The sequence below is a fragment of the Malurus melanocephalus genome, unplaced genomic scaffold (assembly GCF_030028575.1).
Source record: "Malurus melanocephalus ecotype Western Australia unplaced genomic scaffold, MMel_1.1 scaffold_57, whole genome shotgun sequence".
Classification (NCBI taxonomy): Eukaryota; Metazoa; Chordata; class Aves; order Passeriformes; family Maluridae; genus Malurus; species Malurus melanocephalus.
Genome location: NW_026623289.1, coordinates 2386147 through 2399794, shown reverse-complemented (window position 1 = coordinate 2399794; position 13648 = coordinate 2386147). Strand labels below are relative to the sequence as shown.

At 37.8% G+C, this 13648-nt stretch overlaps 1 long non-coding RNA gene across 1 annotated transcript in view; it reads right to left on the bottom strand.

The window, feature by feature from the left end:
• Positions 1-13642, bottom strand: part of LOC130573372 (uncharacterized) — a 28940-nt gene extending 15298 nt beyond the window's left edge. Inside the window, exons 1-2 of the long non-coding RNA XR_008965323.1 lie at positions 13274-13642; positions 11526-11718 (exon numbers count right to left, since the gene is read on the bottom strand). This is a non-coding gene — a long non-coding RNA (uncharacterized LOC130573372). The remainder of the gene's footprint in view (positions 1-11525; positions 11719-13273) is intronic.
• Between the last annotated feature and the right edge of the window lie 6 nt (positions 13643-13648).

The following is a 13648-nucleotide window of genomic DNA, read 5'->3' as shown; positions in this document are numbered from 1 at the left end:
RCTATTTAATTGCATATAATGACAGAACATATGTCCTGGGTTGCTCAATTAAATCATTGTTATTACTATTACATAATATTATTGTAGCTGCACTAACAAGATATTTGGCTGCAGGTATAAGTGTTCAGGCACATTCAGTTTTGTTTTTGAATATACATGATTAAGTAACTGTGAGTAGATAACTGCTGGCAAATGATCTTTACAGAAATAGCCAACAGCTTTCATAAAAAAAAAAAAAAANAAAAAAAAAAAAAAAAAAAAAGTCCAAATACATTGTCAAGAGAGAGATACTCTGATCCATGGAATATTTTAATCAGTATTAAGTGGGGTTTTTTGGGCAAGGAGACCTGAAACTGAGTTTCAGGTTCTGGACAATGACCACTCRCACACTTCCAAGGGATATCAGTTTAACTTTTCTTAAAATTTAATCAACAAGTTGCAGAGATATTAGGAAATTATTTTCTGTCTCGTATTTCCCCTTTCAATCAATCTTGGCTTTTGTCATACTGCTACAAAATATTTTCTCCAATTACCAGTGACTGTGGAGGAGCTGGGTTTTTAATGTCAGATTTGCAACTGGCTCTCCAATTCAGACACTCTTTGCATATCCTAAGTAATAAAAACAAGAATGTTTCATATCCTACCTTAATACCCACCTCGTCTTTAATATAAGAGCTATATCTGAAGCTGAGTTTGACCTCAGGAATTTACTCACACCACTGAGTCTATCAGGGTTGTGAAAAATACCCTGCTGAACGAGCTAATTGTGGTGGTAAAAGTGCTACAGCAGCAATGCTGATACTATTAAGAATGAGACATAATTTGTCCCACTTGAAGAAATACAATAAATATTACTGCAAGAAAATCCCTGTCTAAATGAGTTTAAGACTCATCAGTACCTGTTTATTTCCATTATCTCTCTAGAGCTTCTTGCAGACAGATGAAAACCAGGAAGAGAAAAAGCCTTGATGCTGGTCTGTGTCCTGAAGGTCAAAGCCAAAAYGAGCAGTCAGACCAGCAGGGAGATCAGACTGCAGCAAATCCTTAGAGATGCTGTAATTCATGCTGTCTGTTACCTACCAGGCACTGGTTGCCATAGCTATAGCTCCTCCGTCCCTGTGTACTGCAGCAATACARTCTTGAAGCCACAAAGGCATGTAACCTACAGAGATCCATGGCACAGATAAACAGCCAAGCCTTTGGTGGTTCTGGCCAGTCATAATAWCTGATAGTAAAATTTATTTTTAAAAATAATAGGCTAAAAAGAACTTTTAYTTTGCAAATGTCTTGGATCAAGGATGAAACATGCATGCCATTTTCTCCCATGCATAGCATTATTTTCCAAGTGTATTCAAATGACCCTTTCTAAGGAAAAAAAGATTAATACTCAGAAAAATCAAGACTTTCAGAGACATTAAAAAAATTAACAGCTAATATAATCTTGTTTTGGCTGCAGGCTTTAATCTGGCAACTTTTCAGATCATATTGTTCAGCATTTTAAAAACAAAACAACTCCTCCAATGATAAGACTGTAAATTATGTGTTTGAATGGCTTAAGTTTTAATGCAGTAATTGTATCRTGCCTGGTGAAACTGTTAATTAAAAATGTTAAAACACTCTTCAAAACAAACAAAATTCTCTAGATATTTCTGGCTATTTTTCTAACACAGACTTTAACAGAGCTGCACCAATCTATGTCAGCATTCAGCTTCTTAAGTCCAAAGCATTGCATTACTTGTTTCATAACATTAAGTGATATATAGTATCAAGTACTAGAATAGTTGTTTTAGTTATAGTTTAGTTATAGCTCTTATATTACACAAGTTACTCCCTTAGCTCAGACTTCCTCTTTTGGAAAACTATTTTGAAAGCAATGCTAAAACTTATGAAAGTAGTATAGATTCTCATGAAAACAGTAAGTAAACTCATGGATCAATTCTAATTTCACATCATATGCTTTAATTCCTTTTATCACTTAAAACAGAATAAACAAAAAACTTGTCATGGCTACTAAGGAGATGCTGGAGTTCAGCACCAGCTAAATAATGCTGATACAGCTCATGCTGGAAGAACTAGTAGCAACATAAAAGCTAGAGCACAATCCACAAATACATTATTAATGATGCTTTCTTCTCCAAYCAGCAGATGGCCACTGAACGGCTCAGGTGACTGGTAATAGGATACACAGCTTTTCATCTCCAASTATCTGCGTCAGGTCTGCCTCGTGTGCATTGTAACTGAAAGGTTCTATTTWACAGGCATTCAATAGCAAATATGTAATAGCCAGTCTCAGGCTAGAGACCGGTTTTCCTGTGCAACCTGGTTAAGAAAGGTGGCACGTTATTTTCAAACTCAGGGTTGAGTAGGCTGGGAGACTTAATCATCCTTTGAGAACTAAAGGGTCGGCCCATCAAGATAATTTTGAAACTCAGGTGAAAGTGGGATAATGGACTGAGTGGTCAGTTTACATTAGTGTCCATCAGGTGTTTTTTTCAATTACTAGATTAACTTTTAAACACCAGAAAATACAAACAAAAAGACAACAAGAACAAAAAAAAACCACCTGAGATGAATGGCAAAAAAATTAGTATCATGAGACAGACTACTCCTTTCATAAAGTTTTGCAYGAAGGACATGACATATTCTTCTTATGCATACTCAAGGCACAAAAATTTTCAGTATGGATACAAACACACAATATGGATACAAAACATCTGTACTGTCAAGAAAAGGAATTAGCAAATTCATAAAATCAAGTGATTGTAACTYCCTTTTGCAGGAAGCCTGGTATCTAGTGCTCTCAACAAAACTCACTGTGATCAGTAGTCTCTATGAGTTTTGAATTTATTAGCTTTTTTCATGTTTACTGAACAAAACCATACCTAAATTTTCAGGGAATCAAAGTCAAATTCAGAGGATTTTAATACAGAGTCAAAGGCTGCCTTCATCACCTGGAATTTGATAGCAAAATCAGTCATCAYGTAGAAGCACTCTTCTTGTGAATAACCATCAGGGTATATGTGGAGTAAGCCTAGCAATAGACATCTCAAACATAATTAATCAGTCAATTTCAAACAAAAGGTTGGTACTCTATGAAAGGTTTTCTAATAGGAATATTTTTTTAAATGTATCAGGAATGAAAGGGAAATATACATGTAATATATACTGCAGACATCTAGCAGTAGGTAACAGAGTTGTTGAGTCAGAATTGTTAAAAATACYTCGTTACCTCTTTGACATCCATGGACAATGGTTTGTCTTCTTTCAGCTCAGAACAGAATATGAAGACAGATGCTAAAGACTGCTCTCTGACAGGATTAAATCCCTTAGGTTAAAGATGGCTGACCACATAACTTTAATCTGTGTTTCAGCATACGTACAAAACAATCATGCCTCAATAGAACAATTGAAACTCAGTATTTAAAGCTACTTGTTATCACTGGTATTAGAACCACAGTGCAGATTGCCTCCTTCCTTATTCTAGGCACTGTAGAGATAAATGCTGTAAAGACAGACAAGAGAAATAAAAGATGTGAAAAAGAAACAGAAACACAGAGTTTAACTTGCCAAAATCACACTGCAAATTAATGGTCAAATTAAGAATAGAATCCAGATCATTCAAACCCCAGTCCTCTGTTGAACTTGCAGAGTATTCCCTTAGGCTTTTTCTAAGATATTTTTATTAGCCATCAGTGTTTACTGGTGGTTAACATTAGACCAGAAAAAGATCTTTTAAACACAAAGCATCTGAATTTACCATCTATCAAACTTCCTCTGTAACATTTACAAAATATTCAAAAAGTTGACCACGAATCTATTGGCTGTACATGCTGCACCATATATATTCAAGGTTTACTCAAGCCTACACGAGCCTCTCAGGCCAGCTGATGGTACACCATCTTCTGCAGCCAACAGCACACACAGGAATGAAAGAGGCAGCTGAGATGATGAACTTTATCTCTTCAGATCAAGCATCGCTGCCTAGGCACAGCTGAGCAGCCTGGAAAAACACCATCAAACCCTCAATACTCATGTGAGTGACCAGGGAGCCTTTGCATCCCTTAACTAATGTACACTTAATACATTTTACTTTYTAGTTGCTCAGCTTTTGGTCACYTTCCTCTCATTCTGGCTTCAAAACCACAACTTCTGTATATAACTAATTTAGCATTTAATTGAGTAAYWTGAATATGTAATATTGAGTCAKATGGAGGATACTGTTTAGGAAGTACGCAGCAAAATCAGATCTTTCTGTGAAAAGAATGTTTCCCCACTATTATTTCATAAACAATGTTATAATACTTCAACCTTGAATTAAAACCTCTGGTTGGTTCTATAATATAAGTAATTTTTTAAAAAAATCTTAAAAGATTAGGCATTAGTTCATCTAGTTTCTGACATTCTAAATAAATATTAAAATGCCTTGACATATTTAGCAGAACTAAAATTCAAATCCAAGTTGGTACAATCAGAAAAAAATCTAATTAACTTGGGGTGATGAGTAGGATTTTCGTATAAATGCATGTAAAGAAACCTTTATTTATGTATATTATATACCTTATCTCATTTTTGTGTATGTTTTATTTACCTTATTACCATTATCCTTCTTTCACATATGTAAGCCTTTATTTATGTATATTATATACCTTATCTCATTTTTGTGTATGTTTTATTTACCTTATTACCATTATCCTCCTTACATATGTGAAAGAAGCTTAAAATGTAAATGCCATGGTTATTATGAACAGGCACTTGCCAATCTGCTTCTTTTCTTTGCTAACAACAGGGATTTTTCATTTCAAGTTATATTGAAAAGCAGATCACTTTAGTTCAAACGCCTGCTAATTCTTGTTTTGAAACAAAAATTAAGGAGTACATAAAGAAATCTGGGCATTTAGTCCATAAATTAGAGAACACAAGAGAGGCAAATGGCTGCCCATAAAACTACCTTGGTAGCCCCAGTGAAAGGAAGAGAAAAACAGCTATCACAATCGGTTCTTGAATGACTTTGTTACATGTATATGGAATACTTCTCTGAACAGCCAAGAAATGTATGAACCAAGAGCCTTCAGATAAAGTTGAAATGAAATACGTGAGAATAGCAATAAAAGCAAAAACAGAGAAYATACAGCATGCTGGAGACAAGAGCTGGTTTAGGAAATTAAACTCTAGGAGAAGAGTTGTGATTACACATCAGCTGTGCTGATATCAATACATGCCCTTTTCATGGACAGCAAAAAACTGTGGACAGCAAAAAAGGAGCATAAAGTTTAAAAAAAACATGAACCTCTGTGAAGGAAATGCATCAAGTATAAAGATCATGTGTCATGGTTCTGTGGAATGCATGTGGGCAAAAAATCTGTGTCAAAAGCCTTGCTTTATGACTTCTTAGTAATTTTCTACCTAATACTTCTAATCAACTTCCTGGAGTTCAAAAGAAATTCTAACCTACCTAAGAAATYATGACAAAATGTAAATACAAATCATATCCATGCAAAATTTCTGAAATAAATACTGAACACAAGATGCAAACAAATTGAATGTTGGGGGAAAGTCTGTACAGGCATACCAGATAGTCAGTACACAGCATGATATAAATACAGATGGAAGAGAAATCTGCAGTTAAGTTGGTCTAACACTTCCTATTGTAAGATTCTGGTTTGAAAAACTTACAAGCTTTGCCAATGTTTAATTGCTCTGCCTAAATTTTTTCAGAGTATCTGGTCTTTTTAAACCTTCAGTAAACATGGAACTGACACCTTCTAAAATGTGGCTAAGTAAAAATACTCTGGTTCAACAAAGTTGATTAATTCTCAATAATTCTGATATTAAAAAATTAATTTATGGATTCCTCAGCACAAGTCAGACACAGAGCTCCTGGAGTGGGTCCAGCTGGAGGGCTGCAAAGGAATTAAGGGACTGGAGTGTTTCTCTTATAAGGAAAGGGCTGAGGTAGCTGGACCTGTTCAGCCTCAAGAAAAGAGGCTGAAAAGGGGACTCCATCAATGTCTACAAGCATCTCAAAGGAGGGTGTCAAGAGGATGGAGYCAGGCTCTTCTCAGTGGTGACGAGCAATAGGACAAGAGTCAACRGGAAGAAACTGAGGCCCACGAATTTCCACCCAAACACAAAGAATAACTTCTTTACTGTGAAGTGACCATGAAYTGAAGCAGATTGTCCAGAGAAGTTGTGGAGTCTCTCTCACTGGAGATATTCAAGAATCATCTGGATGCAACCCTGTGCAATGTGTTCTAGTACAATCCTGCTTGAGCAGGGAGGCTGAACAAGATGACCTGCTGTGTTCCCTTCCAACCCAACACATTCTAAGATTCTGTGACTCAGGATTTTACCAGCCAGTAGAATCTGCAGCTGAATTAAAGGCCAAGGCTTACATCATAGTACACAAGGAGATTTTGAGTGCACCTGCACTATCAGTTTGAATTACTGCCTGTTTTGATCCAAGGTCCTCTTCATTTGCATTCACTCTGCACATTCTTGATTATCCTGAAATACTCTCTGAATCAAAATAACAGGGCTTCAACTTAAAAAAATTCTAGAGGCCATTCAGTGACTAGATAGCTTTAGGAAATTATTTGAGTACAAAATTTCTCTACACTTGGTCCAATCCTCCAACATCATCCTGGCAAGCCTTTCACCTGGCATGACCCCGTAACATGTCTCTATGATAACATGGTACAGTAGTGGATAAATGGTGTGCCGCAAGCATTTCTCCTTTTATCTTGGGCAAACAAAAAAGAGTTTTGTTATTAAAGAACCTTTCAAAATTGTTCAGATGTCTCATATGGAGAGATAGACTTTAAAGTGCCAAGAGGGAATTGGTGTGGCAGAGGCCTTTAGACTATCACAGCTTTTGAAGACAGGGGACCCTGACTGTAGGAATTGCCCTGGCTATCAAAACAGACCTGATGGGGCTGCTTGATACTGAAGGGTTTGGGTCTAGCCCCAGGCAATGATGCTTAAACCCAAATTTTATCCATTTTCAAGTACACAGTAAGAACTGTCCTGATGCCAGGATGTGAGYGCAGCAGAGGAGCAATACGTGTGCGGTGCATGCAGAGAGGCTGTGGAAGGCCTGCAGAGCCCCGTAGGACRCTTGCAGAGCCTGCTGGTGCAGCGGCAGGCAGCCTGCCCTAGGGGGAGCAAGYCAAAAGCTCTGCTGGTGGAAGCTACTCCTCACATCCTGACAAGGAAGCACAGATTGCTCCTGAAAATCAGAAATCTGGCATATGCATCATCTCAGAAGATGGACACTTTTGAGCATACACAGACCCTCATGAGTCCACAAACTTAATGGTACTTGCAGGGTTAAGTCCTGAGTGTGCCTTCTGAGTATGTCTTTCAACTCTCCCACACTGAGATAAAAATACACAGCTATATTAGCTATGACAAATCTTAAAAAAGACAGAAAAAGAGTATGAAGTGTTGAAGGAGAAAATCTTGTATGGCATCAACAGGAGGTACAATTAATTGGATCTCTTCGTTCATTCTATAAATACCAACTTAAATATGATAAAAATGAAAATGTAGGAGTTTTAGCTGCAGTCACCTTTATGCTACTAGTCTCACTCATTTGATACAAAATTAATCTTTCCTTTGATATCGTGTGGGAAGAAGGAATGTTAGTACATGTATGGGAACATTGTACTTAATGCAGCAAAACCTGGAATGAACAAAGACTGCTAAAAATTGCACAAAAACACACCATAAAAATACACAATTTGAACAAGAAAAAGAGATGAACTATCAAAAATAAATATTTCTGTTCTACCTCCTAAATGCTAGGCATGGGCAATACATTTTAAACAGATTATTATATCATATTTTCAAGTAACTCTTAACTCATTACAAAGACAAAAAATAAACCCACAAAAACAGTGGAAATGTGAAAGCAGACATCCTAATTTATATATGTCACAGAGTTGTACCTCTTTGAGGTTTTTTTCCTGAAAAGATTCAACTACATGACATACAGCAAAGTCGTGCTTTTAAGATCTTTTTATTTGCTTCACTRAGGCAGAAGAACATCAAGCGATTTGTACAAAGTGTTTTAACGTTACTATTTTTGTAATTCCCATCTCTCTGGAATTTGGGTATCAGCACACAAATGCAGGCACTTCTCACAGGAATTGGCATTCTGGATAAGACAAATGGTTCATCCGGCTTATAGCCTGTCTTTTACTTTGATCATCATCCGAATTCCCCCATGTAGGTCATTTTAATACTTAATAATCACTGTGCTAAGTGTGGCCACAAGCAGATAAAAATGTTTTAACTTTCGTTAGATATTATTAGATATTTTTGTTGTATATTATTTGTCCAGAATATTTCTGAATCTCTGTACAGATGCTTGTCATGGTTTAACCCCATTAGGCAGCTCAGTGCCACACAGCTGCTTACTCACTTACCCAGTGGAATAGGAGTGAGAATCAAAAGGGTAAAAGTGGGAAACTTCATAGCTTGAGATAAAGACATTCTAATAATAATTAAAAGAAAATATACAACGAAGAAAAGAAGAAAATATGAAAAACAAAACCCCAAAACAATTGCTCACCACCAGCCAACTGACACACAGCCAGTCCCCAGGTAGTGCCAGCCCCAGTCACCCTCTGCACACCTCCATCTAGTTTTACTGCTGAGCAAGACAYCATACAGTATGGAATATCCCTTGGGTCAGCTGGGGTCACTGTCCCAGTTGTGTCTCCTCCCAGCCTCTTGTGTACTCCCAGCCTCCTCATTGGTGGGGTAGTGTGAGGAGTAGAAAAGGACTTGAGGTTGTGTAATCACTGCTCAGCAATAACAAAAACATCCTTATGTTATTATCACTGTTTTCATCACAAATCCAAGGCATATTAAGCCCCACAGAAGCTACTATGAAGAAATGTAACTCTATCCCAGTTAAAACCAGTGCAATGTCTTAGTAATACTCTGCATGAGCTTTCCATTCTCATTTATGTTTTTCATGTTCATTTTAAAATTAAGTTGGCCCAAACAGAAATCCAGAATCCATGTGTTAATTAATATGGATAATAGTTACTGACAACATCTGACACCAGACCTGCTACCAGCCATATGTGACAACATTTCCAAGTGGTCCAGGACCTCTATTTAAATTCTGGCCTGGGCACCTAAACCTGGCTCACTTTGTCAGAGCTTCTATTTGTATCCAGTCATGCGTCCTTTGAACAAGATTTATTAACCGAACTTCCTAGGTGGACCTCAGACTTACATTGCAGATGCAACATTCCCTCTGACCCTGGTCTCTTGGATGAATTTTAACCTTATGTTATAAGTAGTCTTCTGTCCAGCCTTGTCTTCTTGGTTCAGATTGGTATTACAGGAAGTCTTATCTCCATTCTGTTACTTCTGAGTGGATCTTTTGGATGGACCCCGAATTCTTGCCCTGCCTTATCTCAGACTGATACTATCACCACTCTGACCCCACTGGGACAGTATCGTGGTCAGAGAAGCTCTGCCTCTGCTGTAGCCATGCTCTGTCCAGCTCTATCTCATGGAGCATCTCCTGCTGCTCCTCATTACAGGATAAGCAAGCTGACTTCTGGTTTTGCCCAAAAGCCTCTGGGAGCTTACTGAAAAGAGTGTTAATGTGAGTTTCACTACTTACCTGACRAAAAGAGAGTCCTGATTTTTTTTAAAAGGGAAAAGTCTCCTTGCAAACATATTCTATAATGTTATAATTGCCTAAATAACTGATAATATTATTCAYGACATTCAAATGAAACCTTATCAATTTTTTTTTTAACTTAGAGACACGGAAGGGAGTGAAAAGGATTTAGAACAGACAAAATTCAAAGACATCTGTGTTTCAATGTAATAGTTCCACAGTCACTGAAAATTCTGAAAGCTAAGATTCAGATAGCATAATAAATCATAGAAAGGCCTTTTTTTCATTTTTTAATCACTCCAAACTTTACAAAAACATAGAGTAATATTACAGACAGAAAGCATCTAATATGGACACTACTACACATATATATGATTAATTATGGTTCTGAACATGCATCTTTGGTTCTGTGTTAAGTGATGCCAATAATTGCTATTTATAACTATGTGGTCAAACACAGGGCTAACATATCACATTGTTTAGATGCATGAAGTTCCAAGTCTGATCCATTACTAATTACCTCAAAAGAGTCTGGCTTTTATTACAATTTATGTGAATAAATTGTTTTGCAGCCTTCACAACACAGACTGTGACAGCAGGTCATCCAACACTAATGGATTTTAAAATAATTGAGGGGAATTAAAGCCTTACAATTTAGACTGAGAACAACACAAGAATTATTTAATGTGATTCAGGGTAAACAGAATGAATTCATGCTTGTAGAGAAAACTCCTGAAAGATGTTTAAGCTTTTTTGCAAGGTTGAATATACCGGTTTTCCAATTTTTAATGTTAAGTTGCATGGAAGCAGAATCTATTGCAGGTGCTGATTGATTATTCCCTCAGTTCCTTCAGACATAATCTGGCAGTTTCACTACTCTTGCCAGGAAAGTTACCTTAAGCAGCATTGTGGCCTGTGCAAGCTTAAAAAAAAAATCGTTTTATATTTCAACCCATCTATTCCAGCCTCTTCACTGMCAGTGGTGCTTCAGGTTTCAGTTCWCTCTTTACATCTGACACTTGTACCAGACCACAAAGATCTGTGTCAGCCAATGAAGGGATGTTTTGGGACWCAGCTTGACAATGTTTGACAATTATGTATGATGATGACAGTTCACTGGCTGCTAAAACCTTGTCAACAAGCGCAGTTGCATAGTTTCAGCTGAGCCAAATTAACAGCTTCCTAGCAAAAATCTCATTGTCTCCACTGCTCAGTTGGTTTTCTGCCATTTTAACAAGCTGAACTGGCATACCACCCAATTAAACCAGAGAGAGTGCATGGGAAGCAATAAAGTCATGCAACTGGATATGGAAGATGTTATCCTTATCACAGTGACAGTGATCTGTTCAGTAAACTCAGGCCAGAGCATGACTGCTCAACCACTGTAAAGGGATTAAAAAACAAGCAGCAAAAACAAATGAAAAGCAATCACACAGAAGAGAATATCCAATACAGCTGGAAAGGACTAACTGTGTAAATATTCCTCTTCCACTGGCACATGGGACACTTGGCCCAGTTTCAAGCTATTAAATATTATCCAGGTGTTTTACACAATACTTGACATTATTTAGTGATTTGACTTCTGCAAATTCAGAGAATTTGATCAGTACAGTAAAAAATGCAAATTGAAAACTATGCTACATGCATTAGTTTTTGACATTTCAATTACAGAGATAACCTAATCAGTGTGAATATGTTCTGTTTTTTAAAAACACCTAGTTTGCATAAAATGTTCAGAAGTTAATGCAAATATTAATATAGTCCTATTCACACTCAAATTATATCACCTTATTTACATATTCCTACTCTGTAGCAGAATAATTAGGCCCACAGTGACATACCGCTGTAGTAAAAGTAAGATTTGATCATGTAAGTCACTTACCTTATTCTCATGTTTTATGAAGGCTCTAGAGCATACAGATGGAACAATTTTTCTTGTAAACCTCCTCCACCCACTGATTATTTCATATAATACAGCAGGCCTTGAAAAACACAATTGCTTTCTGTTACTGGTGAATTAGACTCTGCAGCAAGCGAGGTGAGGGGGAGTCAAGTTTTCACAAGAGTTTCTGCATCTGTGGTCACAAAGAAAACCTCATAAATGTTAACTGAGTCAGTGCAAACTTTTGAACCTGTATTCAGTTCAACATATTGATTCAAGGTTTCCCAACTAACTGCAAAATAAGGACAGACTATTTTTGCTGCTGCTGTTCAGAAGTMCTTGGGTAAGAACGATACTGACACGAGTTTTTCCATTATTTGGAAAAACTATGAGCACWAGCAGCACAAAAGAGGCCAAGAGCCAATGAGAAACTCATTAAGCTGCTTAAACTGATCTAAATCTAGGCTGTTGAGGTCACATCCCGCCCCCGCCACATATTTCCACCCCCTTCCTTTAGCCGATGCTAGTGTTTACAAAAGCTGGTGATGGTGTGCCAGTTCAAGGCAAAAAAAAAAGAAAAACAAAAAACCTCCAAACCAAAACCAAGCCAACACACCAACACATCACTTAGGAAGGACAGTTTCCAACCTGATCAATTCTATGAACAGGTTTAAGTTTTGCAGTACCAGCATCAGTGCRGGGAGGGAGATAGGAGCACAACAGCTGGAAATTAAGAGTAGTTTAAGCTTCTATGAAACAAGAACCTAACAAAGAACTGGAAGTTCTTGAGTTTATCCTTAGCTATACATACCCTTTCGCACACTGATCAAACTCTAGACTACAAATGGATGTAGATTTCTTTCCTTTGCTGTCTCTTAGTAAGTCCAATTTCTATGTTATTCTRTTGGTTAGAAATGTCTTTTATTAGTAGCAACTCATTCATGACTGGCTCTTAACAGAGGCTCAATAGTGATAACTGCACCTAATTTCTAAACTCTCAAACGAGACAAGATTAGAGAAAGGATAAGAGGCAGACATAATTTGTTTCCCAGCACTTAAACAGGAAAGGAAGTGGACTGAAGTAAGAGGAAGCAACTCTCCACAGTCAGTAGGTTTCTTTGCAATGCCTGGAAAGGGGAAAGTTTCTTTGTTCTTTTCRCCACAGCAAAAGCAATGTTCAAATATAATAGATACAAGCTGATACAAGTATGTGACATTAGATACTATCCCATTCGACAGAAGGGTTTATTAGAATCCCATTTACCAAAAATGAGAGCATAGCTGCTTGCTCATGCTGAGTTTGATACTCACAGGTTGGGTAAGGAATGAGATCAATTTCACTTTTATGCTGTATTTATTAAGCTGTATTTTTTATCATTTAGCAGTAGAACACATTTAGAATTCAACATGTTCAATCTAAATTTTAAATACTTTATGTGTTGATGCTATTATGAGTGCTCATGTCCTCTGCACTTTTTCCTCAGCTAACAGTAATTTGGGGCTTCATCTGACCATGTGAGAAATACAGTTTGCAAATTTCCCAGATGGAGTATTTGCACACTTCTTCGTTTGCCTAAGGTTGTTCTAATTTTTGCMTTATGATTTTTGGGAGATTAAAAAGCGATTTATTTGGAAAAAGTTATCTTTGCTACAGATGGGCATCATGAAAATATAAACAACTGCACTCAAGCTTTGGAAAGTAATCAGTGTATTGTTGCAAAACCAGGCTGAAACTTCGCAAAGCTCACCTTCCTCATCCACGTAACTGCAAGCGTATACTGAGGTCCTCAAAATGATGATGGGCACACAGGATTTGTGCGAGAGGGCCAGCAAACTTCAGGTACGTCTTATATTGTTTTACCTCTTTTTTTTCCCCCCCTTAACATTTCCGCTCTCCAGTGACAGGCGCCCCAACGCCCACGGCGGAGCCCGTGGCCCTCGCTCTAGAGCGACTCAGAGGGTGCAGGGACCTTTCGCTTCCACCGGCTGTCACCGGCTGAGGAAGAGCCTGCCGGAGACTCGGGGTGCTGGAGGCACCTCAGCCCGCCCCGCCGCCCCCGCTCAGCCTGCGGGGACACACCGAGGCGCGGCCGGAGCCCAGGCGGCGCGGGGGAGCCCCCGGG